Raw genomic sequence first — 22,978 nt, forward strand, 5'->3', positions numbered from 1 at the left:
ATTTTCTTTCGCCGTTTGACTTTCGTTGCTTCTTTCGAGTTGATTCTTTTTGCAAACCGGAGTTCTTAAGTTGAACTTTCTGGTTGGATCTTTCATTCAAGTTTTACCTGTGCATTAGATGAGTACTGATTGTATGCTTGTTTGTTTGCGATAGAGTACCCGGAGTGTGCCGCTTGTTACTTCGACTCGTTAGGTTTTGCGGATCATCAGCAAGGCAAGTAACACTTTGATCATACTTTCCATACCCAATTTTATTGCATTAGATCTATTCCTCAAACAATTGCATGATTAGGATCTGATTAAATTGTGGGAGCTGGGAAGTAGATGAGGTAGTACCTATTGCCCTGTTTACTATCAAACCCTTGGGAGTTACTTCTACGTTGCTATTATTATTGCCATGCTATGCTCGTAGACGTGGATTGGGTTTGAGAGATATTCATGACAGATGTGAGATGTTTATTAATGGTTCAACTTAAGGTGGCAACTAAAACTCACATCTGGGTGGATTGAGGCACCTGGAGAACCCAGTGTTGTCTGTTTGTATAAGGACCGCCACCCAGGCTCAAAGGGATCATAAGATTATTCATGCTAGAAACTTCCGTGTGCAGCCACAAGCTATTATGGGCTCTAGCATAGTTGAGTAGGTCACATGATCTCTTGAAGAGGTGGACTAGCAGATGTAGGGGAAAGTAGGTGTACCGGTCCATCCAGAGTAAAGAGTGATTGTTTCTGAAAGACTGTGTCTCGGTCATCCGTTTCTCAAACGTCATGCAGTGCGAGAATCAAGCGGAGGCGATCGAGTCTTGTGGGGAAAAGTGCGCAAACCTCTGCAGAGTGTACAAACTAATCATGGTTAGCCGTGTCCCCAGTTATGGACAACTTGAGTATCTAGTACCTGGATTATCATTTGAATCTCATCACCATGTTACTTTTAATTAATTTTGTTGGGTTAATGATGACACTTAATTGGGATTGAGTTGGAGGTACCTTCTCAATGTTTAACAACCACCATGATAGTTAAATAAAATTTAATTCCTTTGAAGTAGGATAAAATTGGCTTTTCGCAAAACTTTAACCATAGAGCTTTCCACCAGCCATATATGCATGTAGTATAGCATTATTGTTGTTCATTACTCTTTATGTGATACTTTGCCAGCATATCCTATGTGCTGACCCGTTTTCGGGCTGCAACGTTTCATGTTGCAGACTTCTCAGACGACGAGTAAGGTGCCTTAGGTCGTGGTCTTATACTCAGTGATGCCGCTGGAGTTGATGGACTCACTTATCTTCCAAGTCTTCCGCTGTTATCGTTATTAGATGGCCTTAAGCCATGTTTATCATACTTAATCTCTTTGGAGATATTCGATGTAATAAGTGTGTGATTGCTACTCTGTTATAAATCCTCCATTTGTACTGTGCGTGTCAGCATTACTGATCCAGGGATGACACTGGTGCACAGCAGCACAGGCCATTTGAGGTCTGGTCGCTACAAAGTTGGTATCAGAGCACACGCTGACTGTAGGACACGACCACTAAGCTTAAGCCCTAGAAAGATTCCCTCTTCTCATTTCTGACCCCTCTCCTTTTTCTACTCTTTTAGGAATGGCGAATGCAAGGAGCAAGTTCATGCAACCAGATGAAGACACGTCGTTTGGTCGACATTTGAAGGAAGTCACTAAGTATTTGAACATAGGAATACCAAGCATCACCGGAACCTACAACGCCACATTACCTGAAGAGGAGAGCTGGAAGATTCAAGTTCTCATTCCAGGAAGGACGTTTATGCCAGTTACTGAACCCATAAGATTGGTTTTCGAAGCACCAACCTGGAGTTTAGGGAGGAGCATGGCCGCACACATCGCCATGGGACGCATTGGAGAAGTCTATCACCAGGAGCTTAAGGATACAATTTACCAAACTTGTGGACGCCGAGACGCGCAATGGGAGATGATCAGAACCAAGAAGGAAGGATCAATCGCAGCTTTCATCCAGGAGCAGAACCAACATATTCGTCGCCAGGAGAACCAGATGTGCACGGACAAGGAAGAACTGAAGAAGGCATTAACCAAGATCAAGGAGCTCCAAGAAGAGCTCAAGGCTACACGCGAAGATTATTTGGAGGAAATCAACGCACTAGTAGGGAAGAATGACGACTTGGAGAAGAAGATTGGAGTATTTATGGGAAATCCAGTGCCAAAAGCAGAAGTCGACGAATGCACTTGTCCGGATAATTACATCATCATCGACGACACCGACTCGGAACCAAGTGAAGATGACTTTGTTGATGAAGCCGGAGCAGACATCATGGAGTCTTCAACGGATCAGAATTTTTAGAAGACCACCATATCAGTAGTAGTTTTCCCCCATTTAATAGTATAGTTCAAGCACTTTGTAACGCTAGTTAGATCGATTGTTTTGCCTTGTTTGAATTGATTGAGTGATATTGATTGATTTGTCTCATGAGCATATGGGTAGTGTTTTCCCTCTAGACCTCATTCTCTTCTTAACTCTCATCTTTTCTAAAACCTATCAGATGCCTCCGAGACGCGACACCGGATTTGTTTTCCCGCCAGAGGTCACCCAGTTGATTCAGCAATAGAATGCCCTGATGCAAGTGTTAGTGCAGAACCAAGGCAACAACAACAACAACAACAACAACCCACCGCCACCACCACTTGTTGATCACTTAGCCCGTTTCTTAAGGCTAAACCCGCCGGTGTTTTCCAGTAGCACCGAGCCGATTGTAGCAGATGATTGGCTCCGCAAAGTTGGAAGGGAGTTGACCACTGCAGGATGCACAGATGCGGAAAGAGTGCGTTTTGCCGCACATCAGCTTGATGGACCCGCAGCATCATGGTGGGAGAATTATACAGCCACGCACCCTATTGACACTGTCACCTGGGACCAGTTTCAGCAAGCTTTCCGTACAGCTCATGTTTCAGCAGGAGCTATGGCTATGAAGAAGCGTGAGTTTCGCAACCTACGCCAAGGAGGACGCACCGTAGGCCAGTATGTGGAGGATTTCAGTAAGTTAGCACGTTATGCACCAGATGACGTTGCTACAGATGCTGCCAAGCAGGAGAAATTTTTGGAAGGGCTGAATGATGAACTGAGTATGCAGTTGATGGTAGCAACCTTCAACAACTACCAGGAGCTGGTAGATAGAGCTCTCATGATTGAAGGGAAGCAACAGTAGATTGAGAACCGCAAGAGGAAGTATGGACAAGGGAAGTACAATTCTGGAGCCCAGCAGAAGCCACGATTTACCCCGAAGCCAGGAGGACAGTTTCAGCATACCCATGGAGGAGGTAGTTCGCACAACCATAATGGCTCCAAGAATGGTAATGGGAATGGAGGAGGAAACGGACAGAACCGCACCAACCCATCTACCCCAACCAAGAGGGATCTAAGTCACATTACTTGTTTCAAGTGCCAGAAGACGGGACATTATGCAACTGATTGTCCTGAAGCCCAAAATGGAAATGGCAATGGAAGCTCTGGGAAGAAGCCGAACCCGTTCAACAAAGGGCATGTGAACCACGTGAGCGTGGAGGAAGTTGAAGCTCAGCCTGATGCAGTAATAGGTAAGTTTTTGGTTAAGTCATTTACTGCAACCGTTCTTTTCGATACTGGTGCATCGCATTCATACATATCAAGGGGATTCGTGAATAAGTTTAAGATGTCCACCCAAGTTCTCAAAACCCCTATGTTAGTAACCTCGCCAGGAGCAGAGTATATGGCAACCCAAGGATGTTTTCAGATACCATTGGCCATTGGTAGGCATGTTTTCCCCTCAGACCTCATTGTTTTGGAATCGCAAGGTTTGGATGTAATTTTGGGAATGGATTGGCTATCGTTGTATGGAGGAAACATCGATTGTGCCAGCAAGACGATTTTGCTTACCACCCCGGAAGGAAAAAGGATCAAGTATGTATCCTGGCATATGCCGAAGAGGACTCAAGTAAATTCCTTATCAGGAGTTGTACAGGAGGAAGTACCAGTGGTGAAGGATTATCCGGATGTATTTCCAGAAGAGTTGCCAGGCATGCCACCAGATAGAGACATTGAGTTCTTGATTGAACTTTTGCCAGGCACAGGGCCAATATCTAAGAGACCGTACAGGATGCCCGCAAAGGATTTGGAGGAAATTAAGAAGCAGATCAAGGAGTTACTGGATAAAGGCTATATTCGCCCAAGTTCGTCACCTTGGGGATCACCAGTACTTCTAGTGGAGAAGAAAGATGGATCGCTGAGGATGGTTGTTCATTACCGAGGATTGAATGAAGTGACCATCAAAAACAAGTACCCACTGCCGATGATCAATGATTTGTTTGACCGCCTACAAGGAGCTAAAGTATTTTCCAAGATCGATCTATGATCAGGATACCATCAGTTAAAGATTCGAGAGCAGGATATACCTAAGACGGCTTTTACCACCAGATATGGATTGTATGAGTATACCGTTATGCCATTTGGTCTGACTAACGCACCTGCCTATTTCATGAACCTGATGAACAAAGTGTTTATGGAGTTTCTGGATAAGTTCGTCGTGGTGTTCATTGATGATATTTTAATCTTTTCCAAGGATGAAGAAGAGCATGAGAAGCATTTACGATTGGTACTTGAGAAGCTCAGAGAACATCGGTTATATGCCAAGTTCAGCAAGTGTGAATTTTGGCTGAAGGAAGTTGGATTCCTTGGACATGTTATTTCTGGAGAAGGAATAGCAGTAGACCTTGCCAAGGTTGACACAGTGACAAGTTGGGAATCACCCAAGACAGTTGGAGAAATCCGGAGTTTTCTTGGACTTGCAGGATACTACCGGAGATTTATCGAGAATTTCTCAAGGATTGCTAAGCCCATGACTGAGCTATTGAAGAAGGACACCAAATTCAATTGGACTGAGGAATGTGAAGCTAGTTTCCAAGAGTTGAAGAAACGATTGGTTACATCACCAGTGTTGATTCTGCCCGATCAACGCAAAGACTATGAAGTTTATTGCGACGCTTCTCGTCAAGGACTTGGAGCAGTGCTTATGCAGGAAGGAAGAGTTGTGTCATATGCTTCACGACAACTTAAACCCCATGAGAAGAATTATGCTACGCATGATTTGGAATTAGCAGCCGTGGTGCATGCATTGAAGACATGGAGACATTTTCTCATCGGAAACCATTGTGAGGTGTATACGGATCACAAGAGTTTGAAGTATATTTTCACGCAGAAGGAGTTAAATCTCAGACAGAGGAGATGGCTGGAGCTCATTAAAGACTATGATATGAGATTGCATTATCACCCAGGAAAGGCTAACGTAGTAGCAGACGCATTGAGCCGCAAGAGTCATGTCAACACCCTCATGACAGGAGAGATACCTCAGGAGTTAGCCAAGGACCTTCGCGAGCTATGTTTGGAGATAGTCCCAAGAGGCTATTTAGCGACATTGGAGATTCAGTCTACCTTGATGGAAAGGATCAGAGAAGCTCAGAAGACAGACAAGGAGATTGAAGAGATAAAGGAGAAGATGAGCAAAGGAAAAGCCAAGGGATTTCGTGAGGATGAGCACGATACCTTATGGTTTGAGGACCGCGTTTATGTGCCAAATAATCCGGAGATCAGGAAGTTGATTTTGCAGGAAGCCCATGATTCACCGTACTCGATTCACCCAGGGAATACCAAGATGTATTTGGATTTGAAGAATACTTTCTGGTGGACCGGAATGAAGAAGGATATTGCGGAATATGTAGCAGTTTGTGATGTGTGTCAGAGAGTGAAGGCAGAGCATCACAAGCCAGCAGGATTGCTACAACCATTGCCGATACCCGAATGGAAGTGGGATAAAATAGGCATGGATTTTATCACAGGATTACCCAGGACTCGTTCAGGCTATGACTCGATATGGGTTGTAGTCGACCGTGTGACGAAAGTGGCTCATTTCATCCTAGTGAAGACCACTTACACCAGTGCTAAGTTGGCAAAGATATACATGACCAGGATCGTATGTTTGCATGGAGTTCCGAGGACCATTGTATCAGACAGAGGAACCCAATTTACCTCGAAGTTTTGGAAGCAGTTACATGAAACATTGGGAACCAGGCTGGAATTTAGTACAGCTTTCCACCCACAGACAGATGGACAGACCGAGAGAGTCAACCAGATTTTGGAGGACATGTTGAGAGCATGTGCACTAGATTATGGATCCAGTTGGGACGACAATTTGCCATATGCGGAGTTTTCTTATAACAACAGTTATCAGACCAGTTTGAAGATGGCCCCTTTCGAAGCCTTGTACGGAAGGAGGTGTAGAACACCGTTGTTATGGGACGAAGTTGGAGACCGTCAGTTGTTTGGACCAGATTTGATTAAGGAGTCTGAACAGAAAGTGAGGTTGATTCGCGATAGGCTCAAAGTAGCCCAGTCCAGACAGAAGAGTTATGTTGATTCTAAACGAAAGGAGACAGTTCACGAAGTCGGAGATAGAGTGTATCTTCGAGTATCACCCCTTCGAGGAGTGAAGCGCTTTGGAGTTAAGGGAAAGTTAGCGCCCCGTTTTATCGGACCATACAGAGTATTGGAACGTATGGGAGAGGTTGCTTACAAGCTGGAATTGCCCGAAGGATTGTCTGGAGTACATGATGTATTTCATGTTTCTCAGTTGAAGAAGTGCCACGCAGAGATGGCTGAGATACCACTGAGAGATACCGTGCCGCTGGAAGCAATTCAGCTGGAAAGTGATTTGACTTATGAGGAGAAACCAGTTAAGATTCTTGAGTATGCCAGCCGAGTTACCCGCAGTAAGGTTATCAAGTTTTGCAAAGTTCAGTGGAGTCACCACACGGAAGATGAAGCCACCTGGGAGCGAGAGGAAGATCTACGGAAGGACCACTCCCACCTGTTTTCTAGCCAACCCGAATCTCGAGGGCGAGATTCATCTTAAGGGGGGTAGGTTTGTAACATCCCAAATTTTCAATTTGGTATGTTATACATAGATCATCATTGCATAGCATGTTTTATTGCATTTTGACAAATCCTCGATAAATCCTAAGCAACTCAAGGACCCTCGGAGAGAGTTGGGGATTTTTCTCGAATTTTCATATTTGATTTTCATCAAATATTAAGACGAGGATTTTGGTTTTAATTATTTCTCTCCGGAATAATATTTCATTCTAAAAATAAACGAGAGGAGAAAATATGACTTCTCCAAAACAATTGAAATACTGGAGGAAAAATGTTAAAATCATTTATTGGAATTATTTGGATTTTATTTGCTATTTTTATTGCATTAAAAATATTTCATGTTTTCAAAATATTTATTTTGTGTTAAAAAATGTTCACCCTATTCTAGATTTTCTAACTAGACGGGGAAAATTTATTTTATATTTTTCTGACTTTTATTTATTTTTCTGTGTATTATTTTCCGCGATACGTTTTAAAAAAAACTGCGCGCACGCCCGCGCTGGGCCGAGCCCAGGCCGCCGGCCCACCCCCGCGCCCTCTCCTCCTCGCGCACGGCACGGCCGCCGCCGCCGCTCGGAGTCCGAGCTCCGCACGACCCCGCCGGCGCCCCCTTCCCCAAGCCACCTCCGGCCCCCCCCCCATATAAATACCCCGCACCCCCTCCTCTCACCTCACCCCGCCGCCGCCGCATCGCACCCGCCGCCGCTTTGCGCCGCCGCCGGAGCCCCGCCCCTCGCCCCAAGCCTCCCGACCCCGCCGCCCCTCGCCTCGAGCCGCCGGAGCCCCGCCGGAGCACGCCCCCGACGAGGTACCTCGCCGCCCGTTCGGTTGCCGGTTTTCTTTAAAAAAAACATTCGTTTAAAAAAAACCCTAGATCGGTTTTTTTGGTTTTATTATTTTGCGAGCGTTTACCGAACCGTTCGTTTTAACGAACGCGTTCGTCGGTTTTTCTCTGTTAACGAACGTCCGTTCTTTAACCGTTCGTCCGTTTTTTCTTTTCGTTGGATTTTTTTCTACGATTATCTCAGATTCGATTTCTGATCGAATCTTCGATTCTGTTTAACTTCTCGCTCGTTTATCGGAATCAGGCAATTCAAGCGCCTAGAGTTTCGTCTCGAAATTCTCTTTCCGTTTAACCTACTCAAACAAGTTTTTGCTACAGTAAAATTTGACCTAGATCCAGATTAGTAAACAAAGCTATTTTCTTTCGCCGTTTGACTTTCGTTGCTTCTTTCGAGTTGATTCTTTTTGCAAACCGGAGTTCTTAAGTTGAACTTTCTGGTTGGATCTTTCATTCAAGTTTTACTTGTGCATTAGATGAGTACTGATTGTATGCTTGTTTGTTTGCGATAGAGTACCCGGAGTGTGCCGCTTGTTACTTCGACTCGTTAGGTTTTGCGGATCATCAGCAAGGCAAGTAACACTTTGATCATACTTTCCATACCCAGTTTTATTGCATTAGATCTATTCCTCAAACAATTGCATGATTAGGATCTGATTAAATTGTGGGAGCTGGGAAGTAGATGAGGTAGTACCTATTGCCCTGTTTACTATCAAACCCTTGGGAGTTACTTCTACGTTGCTATTATTATTGCCATGCTATGCTCGTAGACGTGGATTGGGTTTGAGAGATATTCATGACAGATGTGAGATGTTTATTAATGGTTCAACTTAAGGTGGCAACTAAAACTCACATCTGGGTGGATTGAGGCACCTGGAGAACCCAGTGTTGTCTGTTTGTATAAGGACCGCCACCCAGGCTCAAAGGGATCATAAGATTATTCATGCTAGAAACTTCCGTGTGCAGCCACAAGCTATTATGGGCTCTAGCATAGTTGAGTAGGTCACATGATCTCTTCAAGAGGTGGACTAGCAGATGTAGGGGAAAGTAGGTGTACCGGTCCATCCAGAGTAAAGAGTGATTGTTTCTGAAAGACTGTGTCTCGGTCATCCGTTTCTCAAACGTCATGCAGTGCGAGAATCAAGCGGAGGCGATCGAGTCTTGTGGGGAAAAGTGCGCAAACCTCTGCAGAGTGTACAAACTAATCATGGTTAGCCGTGTCCCCGGTTATGGACAACTTGAGTATCTAGTACCTGGATTATCATTTGAATCTCATCACCATGTTACTTTTAATTAATTTTGTTGGGTTAATGATGACACTTAATTGGGATTGAGTTGGAGGTACCTTCTCAATGTTTAACAACCACCATGATAGTTAAATAAAATTTAATTCCTTTGAAGTAGGATAAAATTGGCTTTTCGCAAAACTTTAACCATAGAGCTTTCCACCAGCCATATATGCATGTAGTATAGCATTATTGTTGTTCATTACTCTTTATGTGATACTTTGCCAGCATATCCTATGTGCTGACCCGTTTTCGGGCTGCAACGTTTCATGTTGCAAACTTCTCAGACGACGAGTAAGGTGCCTTAGGTCGTGGTCTTATACTCAGTGATGCCGCTGGAGTTGATGGACTCACTTATCTTCCAAGTCTTCCGCTGTTATCGTTATTAGATGGCCTTAAGCCATGTTTATCATACTTAATCTCTTTGGAGATATTCGATGTAATAAGTGTGTGATTGCTACTCTGTTATAAATCCTCCATTTGTACTGTGCGTGTCAGCATTACTGATCCAGGGATGACACTGGTGCACAGCAGCACAGGCCATTTGAGGTCTGGCCGCTACAAAGACAATTCCCGATCTCTTCGCGATGCTAAAGGCTGCAGAGGTAGAAATCAAGAAGGAGCATCAAGTGTTGATGGTCAACAAGACCACCAGTTTCCAGAAAAAGGGTAAAGGGAAGAAGGGGAACTTCAAGAAGAACGGCAAGCAAGTTGCTGCTCAAGTGAAGAAACCCAAGTCTGGACCTAAGCCTGAGACTGAGTGCTTCTATTGCAAAGGGACTGGTCACTAGAAGCGGAATTTCCCCAAGTATTTGGCGGATAAGAAGGATGGCAAGGTGAACAAAGTTATATGTGATATACATGTTATTGATGTGTACCTTAGTAATGCTCGCAGTAGCACCTGGGTATTTGATACTGGTTCTGTTGCTAATATTTGCAACTCGAAATAGGGACTATGGATTAAGCGAAGATTGGCTAAGGACGAGGTGACGATGCGCGTGGGAAATGGTTCCAAAGTCGATGTGATCACGGTCGGCACGGTACCTCTACATCTACCTTCGGGATTAGTTTTAGACCTGAATAATTGTAATTTGGTGCCAGCGTTGATCATGAACATTATATCTGGATCGTTTTTGATGCGAGACGGTTATTCATTTAAATCAGAGAATGATGGTTGTTCTATTTATATGAGTAATATCTTTTATGGTCATGCACCCTTGAAGAGTGGTCTATTTTTATTGAATCTCGATAGTAGTGATACACATATTCATAATATTGAAGCCAAAAGATGCAGAGTTGATAATGATAGTGCAACTTATTTGTGGCACTGCCGTTTAGGTCATATTGGTGTAAAGCGCATGAAGAAACTCCATTCTGATGGACTTACTTGATTATGAATCACTTGGTACTTGCGAACTATGCCTCATGGGCAAGATGACTAGAACTCCGTTCTCCGGAACAATGGAGCGAGCAATAGATTTGTTGGTAATCATACATACTGATGTATGTGGTCCAATGAATATTGAAGCTCGAGGCAAGTATCGTTATTTTCTCACCTTCATAGATGATTTGAGCAGATATGGGTATATCTACTTGGTGAAGCATTAGTCTAAAACATTTGAAAAGTTCAAAGAATTTCAGAGTGAAGTGGAAAATCATCATAACAAGAAAATAAAGTTTCTACGATCTGATCGTGGAGGAGAATATTTGAGTTACGAGTTTGGACTTCATTTGAAATAACGCGGAATAGTTTCGCAACTCACGCCACCCGGAACACCACAGCGTAATGGTGTGTCCGAATGTCGTAATCGTACTTTACTGGATATGGTGCGATCTATCATGTCTCTTATTGATTTACCTCTATCGTTTTGGGGTTATGCTTTAGAGACGGCTGCATTCACGTTAAATAGGGCACCATCTAAATCCATTGAGACGGCACCTTATGAACTATGGTTTGGCAAGAAACCAAAGTTGTCGTTTCTTAAAGTTTGGGGCTGCGATGCTTATGTGAAAAAGCTTCAACCTGATAAGCTCGAACCCAAATTGGGGAAATGTGTCTTCATAGGATACCCAAAGGAGACTGTTGGGTACACCTTCTATCACAGATCCGAAGGCAAGACATTCGTTGCTAAGAATGGATCCTTTCTAGAGAAGGAGTTTCTCTCGAAAGAAGTGAGTGGGAGGAAAGTAGAACTTGATGAGGTAACTGTACCTGCTCCCTTATTGGAAAGTAGTTCATCACAGAAATCTGTTCCTGTGACTCCTACACCAATTAGTGAGGAAGCTAATGATGATGATCATGTAACTTTAGATCAAGTTACTACCGAACCTCGTAGGTCAACTAGAGTAAGATCCACACCAGAGTGGTACGGTAATCCTGTTCTGGAGGTCATGTTACTTGACCATGACAAACCTACGAACTATGAGGAAGCGATGATGAGCCTAGATTCCGCAAAATGGCTAGAGGCCATGAAATATGAGATGGGATCCATGTATGAGGACAAAGTGTGGACTTTGGTTGACTTGCCCGATGATCGGCAAGCCATCGAGAATAAATGGATCTTCAAGAAGAAGACTGACGCTGATGGTAATGTTACTGTCTACAAAGCTCGACTTGTTGCAAAAGGTTTTAGACAAGTTCAAGGAGTTGACTACGATGAGACCTTCTCACCCGTAGCGATGCTTAAGTCCCTCCGAATCATGTTAGCAATTGCTGCATTTTATGATTATGAAATTTGGCAAATGGATGTAAAGACTGCATTCCTGAATGGATTTCTGGAAGAAGAGTTGTATATGATGCAACCTGAAGGTTTTATCGATCCGAAGGGTGCTAACAAAGTGTGCAAGCTCCAGCGATCCATTTATGGACTGGTGCAAGCATCTCGGAGTTGGAATAAACGTTTTGATAGTGTGATCAAAGCATATGGTTTTATACAGACTTTTGGAGAAGCCTGTATTTACAAGAAAGTGAGTGGGAGCTTTGTAGCGTTCTAATATATATGTGGATGACATATTGTTGATTGGAAATGATATAGAATTTCTGGATAGCATAAAAGGATACTTGAATAAGAGTTTTTCAATGAAAGACCTCGGTGAAGCTGCTTATATATTGGGCATTAAGATCTATAGAGATAGATCAAGACGCTTAATTGGACTTTCACAGAGCACATACCTTGACAAAGTTCTGAACAAGTTCAAAATGGATCAAGCAAAGAAAGGGTTCTTGCCTGTGTTACAAGGTGTGAAGTTGAGTCGGACTCAATGCCCGACCACTGCAGAAGATAGAGAGAAAATGAAAGGTGTTCCCTATGCTTCAGCCATAGGCTCTATCATGTATGCAATGTTGTGTACCAGACCGGATGTGTGCCTTGCTATAAGTTTAGCAGGGAGGTACCTGATAACCCACAAGTATAGGGGATCAATTGTAGCCTCTTTCGATAAGTAAGAGTGTCGAACCCAACGAGGAGCTAAAGGTAGAACAAATATTCCCTCAAGTTCTATCGACCACCGATACAACTCTACGCACGCTTGACGTTCGCTTTACCTAGAACAAGTATGAAACTAGAAGTACTTTGTAGGTGTTTTTGGATAGGTTTGCAAGAATATAAAGAGCATGTAAATAAAAAGTAGGGGCTGTTTAGATAAAGACACAACTAAATTAGTTTTAGTAAAGAGCTTTTTGTCACGAGAAAGTTATTTGTCCCTAGGCAATCGATAACTAGACCGGTAATCATTATTGCAATTTTATTTGAGGGAGAGGCATAAGCTAACATACTTTCTCTACTTGGATCATATGCACTTATGATTGGAACTCTAGCAAGCATCCGCAACTACTAAAGATCATTAAGGTAAAACCCAACCATAGCATTAAAGCATCAAGTCCTCTTTATCCCATACGCAACAACCCCCTTACTCGGGTTTATGTTTCAGTCACTCACGCAACCCACTATAAGTGAATCATGAACGTATTGCAACACCCTACAGCGGGGATCCCTCATGCTTGCGCGACACGGAGAGCACCATAGGACAGCACCAATAATAAAACATGCAACTCAAACCAATCTTGATCATCAAATAACCCATAGGACAAAACGGATCTACTCAAACATCATAGGATAGCCATACATCATTGGGAAATAATATATAGTGTTGAGCACCATGTTTAAGTAGAGATTACAGTGGGTAAGAGAGAGGTTACACCGCTGCATAGAGGGGGGAAGAATTGGTGATGATGGCGGTGAAGTTGTTGATGTAGATGGTGGTGATGATGATGGCCCTGGCAGTGTTCCGGCGCCACCGGAAGAGAGGGGGAGAGGGCCCCCTTCTTCTTCTTCTTCTTCCTTGACCTCCTCCCTAGATGGGTGAAGGGTTTCCCCTCTGGTCTTTGGTCTCCATGGCATGGGAGGGGCGAGAGCCCCTCCGAGATTGGAGCTATCTCTCTGTCTCTCTCTGTTCCGCGCTCTGGTATTCTGCCCTTTCACCGTTTCGTATATATATGGAGATCCGTAACTCCGATTGGATTGAAACCTTCGCCGAGATTTTTTTTTCCGAAAATTAGCTTTCTTGCGGCCAAAGTAGAGCAGCAACCGCCTTACAGGGGGAACCACGAGGGGGGCAGGCGCGCCCCCTGCCTCGTGCCCCCCTCGGGCACCGTCTCGCGTTGATTCTTCTTCCAATATTCTCCAAATATTCCAAAAATATTCTCCGTCCGTTTTTATCCCATTTGGATTCCGTTTGATATGGGGTTTCTGCGAAACATAAAACATGCAACAAACAGGAACTGGCACTGGGCACTGGATCAATATGTTAGTCCCAAAAATAATATAAAAAGTTGCCAAAAGTATATGAAAGTTGTATAATATTGACATGGAACAATCAAAAATTATAGATACGGCGGAGACGTTTCAGTACCAAAGTAATCCAGGAGTGGATCACTGGACAGCGGTCAAGAACATCCTGAAATACTTGAAAAGGACTAAGGATATGTTTCTCATTTATGGAGGTGACAAAGAGCTCATCGTAAATGGTTACGTCGATGCAAGCTTTGACACTGATCCGGATGACTCTAAGTCACAAACCGGATACGTGTTTATATTGAACGGTGGAGCTGTCAATTGGTGTAGTTCTAAGCAAAGCGTCATGGCGGGACCTACGTGTGAAGCGGAGTACATAGCTGCTTCAGAAGCAGCAAATGAAGGAGTCTGGATGAAGGATTTCATATCCGATCTAGGTGTCATACCTAGTGCATCGGGTCCAATGAAAATCTTTTGTGACAATACTGGTGCAATTGCCTTGGCAAAGGAATCCAGATTTCACAAGAGAACCAAGCACATCAAGAGACGCTTCAATTCCATCCGCGATCAAGTCAAGGAGGGAGACATAGAGATTTGCAAGATACATACGGATCTGAATGTTGCAGACCCGTTGACTAAGTCTCTCTCAGGAGCAAAACATGATCAGCACCAAGACTCCATGGGTGTTAGAATCATTACTGTGTAATCTTGATTATTGACTCTAGTGCAAGTGGGAGACTGAAGGAAATATGCCCTAGAGGCAATAATAAAATTGTTATTTATATTTCCTTATATCATGATAAATGTTTATTATTCATGCTAGAATTGTATTAACCGGAAACTTAGTACATGTGTGAATATAGAAAAACAGAGTGTCACTAGGATGCCTCTACTTGACTAGCTCGTTGAATCAAAGATGGTTATGTTTCCTAACCATAGACATGAGTTGTCATTTGATTAACGGGATCACATCATTAGAGAATGATGTGATTGACTTGACCCATTCCGTTAGCTTAGCATTTGATTGTTTAGTATATTGCTATTGCTTTCTTCATGACTTATACATGTTCCTATGACTATGAGATTATGCAACTCCCGAATACCGGAGGAACACTTTGTGTGCTACCAAATGTCACAACGTAACTGGGTGATTATAAAGGTGCTCTACAGGTGTCTCCGATGGTACTTGTTGAGTTGGCATAGATCAAGATTTGGATTTTTCACCCCGATTGTCAGAGAGGTATCTCTGGGCCCTCTCGGTAATGCACATCACTATAAGCCTTGAAAGCAATGTAACTAATGAGTTAGTTGCGGGATGATGCATTGCGAAACGAGTAAAGAGACTTGCCGGTAACGAGATTGAACTAGGTATTGAGATACCGACGATCGAATCTCGGGAAAGTAACATACCGGTGACAAAGGGAACAACGTATGTTGTTATGCGGTTTGACCGATAAAGATCTTCGTAGAATATGTAGGAACCAATATGAGCATCCAGGTTCCGCTATTGGTTATTGACCGGAGATGAGTCTCGGTCATGTCTACATAGTTCTCGAACCCGTAGGGTCCGCACGCTTAACGTTCGGTGACGATCGGTATTATGAGTTTATGTGTTTTGATGTACCAAAGATAGTTCGGAGTCCAAGGTGTGATCACGGACATGACGAGGAGTCTCGAAATGGTCGAGACATAAATATTGATATATTGGACGACTATATTCGGACACCGGATGAGTTCCGGGGGTCACCGGATATTTATCGGAGTGCCGAGGGGTTATCGGAACCCCCGGGGGATATAATGGGCCAACATGGGCCTTGTGGGAGAGAGAGGAGAGGGCCTAGGGCTGGCCGCGCCCCCTCCCCTTGGGAGTCCGAATTGGACAAGGAGCGGGGCGGCGCCCCCTCTTTCCTCCCTCTCTTCCTCTCCTTCCTTCCCCCTTCCTCCTTCCTAGTTGGACTAGGAAAGGGGAGTCCTACTCCCACTAGGAGGAGGACTCCCCCCTCTCCTTGGCGCACCCCAAGGCCGGCCGGCCTCCCCCTTGCTCCTTTATATACGGGGGCAGGGGCACCCTAGAACACACAAGTTGATCATTGATCTCTTAATTGTGTGCGGTGCCCCCCTCCACCATAATCCACATCGGTCATATCGTCGTAGTGCTTAGGCGAAGCCCTGCACCGGTAACTTCATCATCACCGCCATCACGCCGTCGTGCTGACGAAGCTCTCCCTCGAAGCTCTACTGGATCGTGAGTTCGTGGGACGTCACCGAGCTGAACGTGTGCAGATCGCGAAGGTGCCATACGTTCGGTACTAGGATCGGTCGATCGTGAAGACGTACGACTACATCAACCGCGTTGTCATAACGCTTCCGCTTTCGGTCTACGAGGGTACGTGGACAACACTCCCCCCTCTCGTTGCTATGCATGACCATGATCTTGCGTGTGCGTAGGAATTTTTTTGAAATTACTACGTTCCCCAACAAGTTGTTCATGTGGTTGCTCCATTTTCTCATTGTACCACTTCCTAGCAGGCCTTTTCTTTGCCCTACTCTTCCTTTTCTTTGGTAGGACAAATGAGAGTGGCTCAAAACCATCATCACTCTCCCTCAACAACCCCTTCTCTTCTTCATCTGATGATGGTCTGAAATCAGGTTCAACCTCTGGTAGCTTACTGGAATGTGACCTAGTTGTTGGTCCTCTTCTAACTGGCAGCTTCTTCTTCTTTACAGGTACAACTATATTTTGTTCTTCTTCTTCAAAAGTCCTATCTTCCTCTACCTCAAATGGGTCCTCAACTTCAGTGTCACCCTCATAATGCAGCACTTGTTCCTCCTCTGATTGCTCATCATCTGATTCTTCCTCTTGTACTTCTAACTCTCCCTGTCTCTTCCCCTCTTCCACCTCTACATCTTCATCATCACACATATAATTAGGGTCACTTCCAATTTGACCATCCTCATCAGAGGCACAAGCATCACTGTCCTCATATACCTCATTTCCTTGATATCCCTCTTCTTCTTCTTCCAAAACAGTTTTCAACTTGGCATTTGCATTCTTGCTTTCTTGTGTGCAACCACCAGGAGGATGAGGTGTGCTAGAGCTGCTACATTGACTCTCAAAAACTACTCCTTGCTGATCAACAGCTAAGACACGAGGCTCACTCAGATCATAAACAACAGGCTCTTGGTACACAACAGTGGACAAATCTGGCCTTTCGCATTGCTGCATCTCAAAATCTCTATCAGGGGGTGGACAAGCCCTAACTAGCAAATTAAGCACCAATTTGTCCTGGATCTTCCTCTTTATCATCTGTAATTCTACATTACTGTCTACCAAATCCATCCCTTTCTCTCCCAAAGTTGGATTTTCAATGTGATACAAACAATCGTATGCATTAAATCCTTGGGTTTCCATCACTGCAACCAAATTCAGAAAAGTAATATCTGAACTACACAGCTTCATCTCCAATGGTTCTCTTGCATCAAAATGGATCCTTACTTGCCAAATGTCTTCATGCAAACTACAGAACAAATTAAATTTCATGTATTCATTACCATAACTCTAAATTTGGAGAGCAATAGTACAGTACAGGAAAATTTGAAGTAACTTTCCTGTAAGTCTCAAATTTACTATTACTATTACAGATGACAGAACATGAATCAATGTAGTTTCCTATTTCAGCACAATAGCAAATTCAAGGAAAAAGACAAGGACAGAATACTTCAATTAGTCAAACCCTAATCCCAAATTGTTAGTGTAATTGAACTAATTTGATAGTGCACTACACTAGGTTACTAGGTACTGTAATTGTCCTAGACTACTCATTTTAATTGGACAAACCCTAATCCCCAACTGGATAAAGCAGAAGATGAACAAACCCTAAAAATCCCCAATTGGATAAATCAGAGGAGGAGGAGGAGAAGGATACTTACAGCACGCCGCCAAGTCCATGCGTCAACTCATGGCTGCTGCTAGGGTTCGCCACCCACAGCTGCGCCAACCGCAACCGCTGCTCCATGGAGAGTAACATCGACTCCTCCTCGTCGTCGGTCGAGTACGCGGAGCTGGAGTTGTCGCCGTCGTCACCGTCGACGCTAGCGGGGCCGCTAGGCCAGAACGGTAGGTCACCGCCGTCTGCCGGAGTCGCCGACGCCATGGACTAGGGTTCGAGTCGAGGAGGAGGGGAGGGGAATGGTGCGGTGGGGGACGAACCGATGCGATCGGACCGGGGTTGAGGGCGGCTCGTCCTAGTCAGCGCGCGGGCACGCGCCGATTGGTCAGCGTCACCTAACGGGTGGGCCCGAGTTGTCGGATATAGCGTCAATACGTATAAAACAGAGTTTTAGCCTTATTTGCAACAGCCTGGAACAATGTTGGTACTGACACGCAAAAATTAGGAATCATGGTACCAATCTACATATGATGCCCCAATTGTGGTATTTCTGTACAATTAACTCGAGCATTTGAGCTCTGGTGCAGAAGGACACTTTCGATACGGATCTTAATTTTGTTGTAATGTAAAACCCGTCAAGCCTGATGTCTGATGTCAAAAGAGGAACTATTGTTGATTGATGTAAAATCCGTCAAGCCTGATGTCTGATGTCAAAAGAAAGAGGAACTAAGTATAGTTTCTAGATGGATGCCTTGTATAGCTAGGAGTCATTTATTACGAAATTATCAAACCAATGTCAACAGGGAGGCGGCCGGCCATTTAATTTAAAACTGAAAACAATGATTTACAAGGGTACAGGGGTTAGGAAATGTTCCTCCATCGTCTAGAAAAAACCTTTAAAAAGTAAAATAACAAGATAAGAGTAGTTCGCTTTCTTGTGTTAATTGTTCTGGTTGTTCCCCAATAATTAGGGTTTGACGTTTAGAGCCGATAGGTACAGGTACCTGCAACCTGCGCCTTGTTTGAAACGGAAACTTTGGATCTGTCCGAATGTTTGTTTAGAGGTTCACACGTCCGTCCGTTCTTCGAACACAATCTAGGCCATGGCAAATCAATCAAAACTAGTAAAAAAAATTGGATGTTTCGGGCTCTGATGTCTGAATGTCACTCTACCGGCCGGCAGATTCCAGCGACTAGCATTTCCCGCCTGTATTTTCTAGGCCATGCAGGCACGTACTTACATACGTACGGTTGCGATCGGATTTCAAAAGGAGATGGATATATATACGTAGATGCCATTCTTTCATGGTCCTGTGGTTTGTAGGCGCTTTTTCTCAGCGGTCCTAGTCGTCGTCGCCGTCGTCGTCGGGTAGGGTACGAAGATCGCAGATCTCGGGGTGCGTACCGGCTATACCTTACCTGCTGCTGTGCTGGTGCTGGTGCTGGTGCTGGGCAGTCTGCATGCATAAGCAGATGGAAAGCAACGTGACAAACAGTGCCCGTATGCATGCAGACCATGCCGCTGTCTACGGCTACAAGATAGGATCGTTCACTCACACTCACACAGCGCTCGATGAAGGCTGTCAAAGTTTTTTTTTTTTGTGAACAAGGCTGTCAAAGTTTAAAGCGTGGTGTAATCTGGTCGCATGCATGGCGTGCGTGTGGACATGGCCAACGTGTCCATCTGCACAGGGCTGGCTGCTGGGCAGCTGGCCGCCTGCCACGAGAAAAATGTTTGGCCTCTGGCCTTGCTGACCGGTGACCAGTGACCATGTACGTTGACCTCGTCAGGCAAATAGTACTATTCTTACATGGAGTACCCGAAAAGGAGGAACAAAATTTTACTACTAGCTAGCAGTGCCAGCGTTTTAAGCAAGTGTAACACTTGGTTTAGCTGCATTTAAGTGCTTAACAGCCCGACATTACGCACTAATTAATTGCAGCACAGCCGATCGAGCCCGGGCTAATCATTTTTGCCCGCGGACGAGAAGGCTCGAAAGCGAGTCGCGAGGCAACCAATCCATCAGTCGATCAATCAAAGCAGCGAGCGGTGCCTACCCTGCGTGCCCTATAACACAAGGAAACAGTGAGTGAGAGGAACTGCAACAGTGAGAGAAACCGACCGTTTTGCTACGTACTGTACGTACGTCCAAGTACGACTAGTCACACCCTGAGAAAAAAGAGGTGCTACGACCGATCACTCGCTCAAGGATTTGACGTGCTATCGCGTCGTCGACCGACCGATCGATCAATTGCACGCGGTGACTTCTCATCTCATCAAGTCTCCACGATAAGCGGTACTATTGCACAGGCCGTCGAGATCGTTTTTATTGGTGTACTTTCATGTGTGATATGTATAGTTGAAACTGGGGGATATGTGAATTAATGTCTATATGGCCATATGGGACGACAACGTCATTTTCCTTCCGCGTGGAAAATCTATCTGATTGTCTCTCGGCCAATATCGATGTTTAAAAATAAAAGGAAAAATCTTCTTTTATGTGGCAACCAAGCACCTCCAGTCCTCCACAGTTGTTGGAGGATGTTGTAGCCATATCCAGCCTTGCGGTGGAAGCCGGCAGCCGGGCTCGCATTGTTTTCATGTTCTGATAGTTGCAAACACGGAGGCACAAATCTTCTGCAATTGGGTAAGGGGGCAATAGAAAAGGTAAAAGGTTAGAGGTGGTGAAACATACAAATTTTGTCCTAACAATATAGGGTTTTCTTTAAAAAACAATTAGCATGGAGGGAGCCATGGCCCCAGCCCGACCACCCTTGGCTCCATCCCTGGATGGTTGGTCGATGATGATGATGATGGCATACAAGAAGGGGCAATGGCCTCGAGTGATTCGAAAATCCCAGACGCACGGATAGTTACAGGCATCTCACGGGATCAACAATGTTAATTAATCTCTCCCCCCTGGTTTTCAGGGGTGGGCCCCGCCTCTCTCCTAATCTTCAATCAAAAAACCTTCACCTAATCACAGTCCGTTGAATCCGTAAAAACCATCCCGTGTGTGTAACATTACTCCGAGTGATTACCGTGGTATCAACTCCTTCCCCTTTAACATGCGATACAATTTTGCTTCTCCTTAATAGTTAGGGCACAAGTTGATAGTATGGGCAGATCCGGTGGGGATGCCATGGTTGCCATGGCACCCCCTCCCAACATGCAAATTTTGTTTTACTATATCTAATTAGGCAGGCTAAGATGTGTGTAATAGAAGTGCTCAAATGCAAAAGTGGTAAGCTTGGCACCCCTATGATGAAATTCTACATCCGTCACTGGCTGACAGTGCGGGTCGGACTGATCAATTGACATGGTCTCTTCTTGAGTTTTGTTTGGATCCGGCATGTGCTGGCCTCTAGGCAGCTGGTTCTGCATCGAGGATCTGTGGTGGAGCCATGAATGGACCATGCCCAGGCCGTCCTTATTAGTGAAGGATTTCTAGGCCAAGGCCCAGGATGACTAGGGCCTGGCGCCGTCACTATTGAGGATGGCAGCCAAACACCTTCGATGCAGACAGTGGCAAAGCCAAGAGTTTAAAGTTGTGATATCAATTTACAAATGTGATGTCAAATATAAATGTATTTATATAAGTTTTCTTTGGATGATTTCTAGTACATATATGTTGTTTTAGCAAAATCCTATGCAGTCTCTAGCGCCGCCATTTAGGTGCAGACACTTGCATGCATGATTTCTTTTTATTTTATATGTAATAATTAATTTGTTGTAGCTGTTAAAACATTTTGCCGCCTTTTTGTTTGTCTTTGTAATAATTTGCTTGCATCTGTAGTTGGCGTAGCGGCTAGGAGTACAATAAAGTAACCATTTCCCCCCGCCAAAAATAGATAAAGCTAGGTAGCTTCATCACGGGTCGTGGCAAGGCCAACTGCCCTCGGAAAAACCAGTCATACACGTACCAATACACGTAAGGTTTTGACTAGAGTGATGCCATTGATCGATCCATATGTACAGGACCGCGGCCTAACCAACCACCATTGAAATGTCTGGCTAAAATCTAGCATGACCCTACACGAGTGCATACGGTAATGGCAACGGCAACGACTACACCACCAAAAGTCTCGCTTCACCGGGACACCAAACCTATGGTTGATGCCAGCCAAATGATCGAGCTAGGTGGATGTCACCTTCATCATGGCAAGGGAGCTATTCATGGATCACCATCTTGCTAGACTAGCTATTCATGCATCGATCACTATTTCTAGGTAGGCTATGGACATCCCGATGGCATCCATGCATGCTTTAGGGTTTAGGCCATCTGCAAAAGCATGACGTCGGGTGACTCTTCGTCCTATCGTATTGGAATGAATACTGACATTTTCTCTCTCGAAAAGATGGGATGACCCTCGACCTCTACATCGAATGATGCACACAACCATATATTATTGAGTACTCCTTCCGTTCCTAAATATAAGTCTTTGTAGAGATTCCACTAGATGGACTACATACGGAGCAAAATGAATAAATCTATACTTAAAATGCGTCTATATACATCCGTATGTAGTTCATAGTAGAATCTCTACAAAGACTTACATTTCGGAACGGAGGGAGTAATTAACAATGACAAGCAATGCCTAACATCGATGCCGAACAAATGGCTAGAGTGGAAGTGCACCTCTAGAGTGGTATATGGCCGTATTGGGAATTTTTATAAGGTCATATTTGTATTGCCTTTGTATTTCATATCAATTATCTCGACTTGAGAGACAGCTTGGTAGACCAACGAACAAATTGGGAGTGATTATACTACATGTCAGGCGACAGGATATTTTTTTTTTACTTTGGGTCATTCCATCCCCCGCCCTCTCCAGTCAGGTCTTGGCTCAGCCTCGTCGGCGACGCCGCGACCACCCTTAGGGTTGCGCCTGTCAAATAGCAAAGGAGCAGATTAGGGGGGGGGGGGGGGGGGGGGGGGGTTGGCTCTGGGGTGCATATGCTCCCTACTGAACGGTAAATTCAAAATTAATAGTAAATAGAATTTAAAATTTCTGATTTTTTGGATGTTCTTATTAGTGTAACAAGCATGCTTGACAATTTTCATACGAAACAGGATGACGGCGCTTTGTCGGTGAAAAAACAAAAATAAGTGTAACATTTGGACGTAACATTTGTTGTTCGACCTTTGTTTTTTGCACAGATCAAAATACTTAAGCTTTCCTCCTAAAAATTTGCAGGTATTATTTCAGTGTGAC

The sequence above is a fragment of the Aegilops tauschii genome, chromosome 3 (assembly GCF_002575655.3).
Source record: "Aegilops tauschii subsp. strangulata cultivar AL8/78 chromosome 3, Aet v6.0, whole genome shotgun sequence".
Classification (NCBI taxonomy): Eukaryota; Viridiplantae; Streptophyta; class Magnoliopsida; order Poales; family Poaceae; genus Aegilops; species Aegilops tauschii.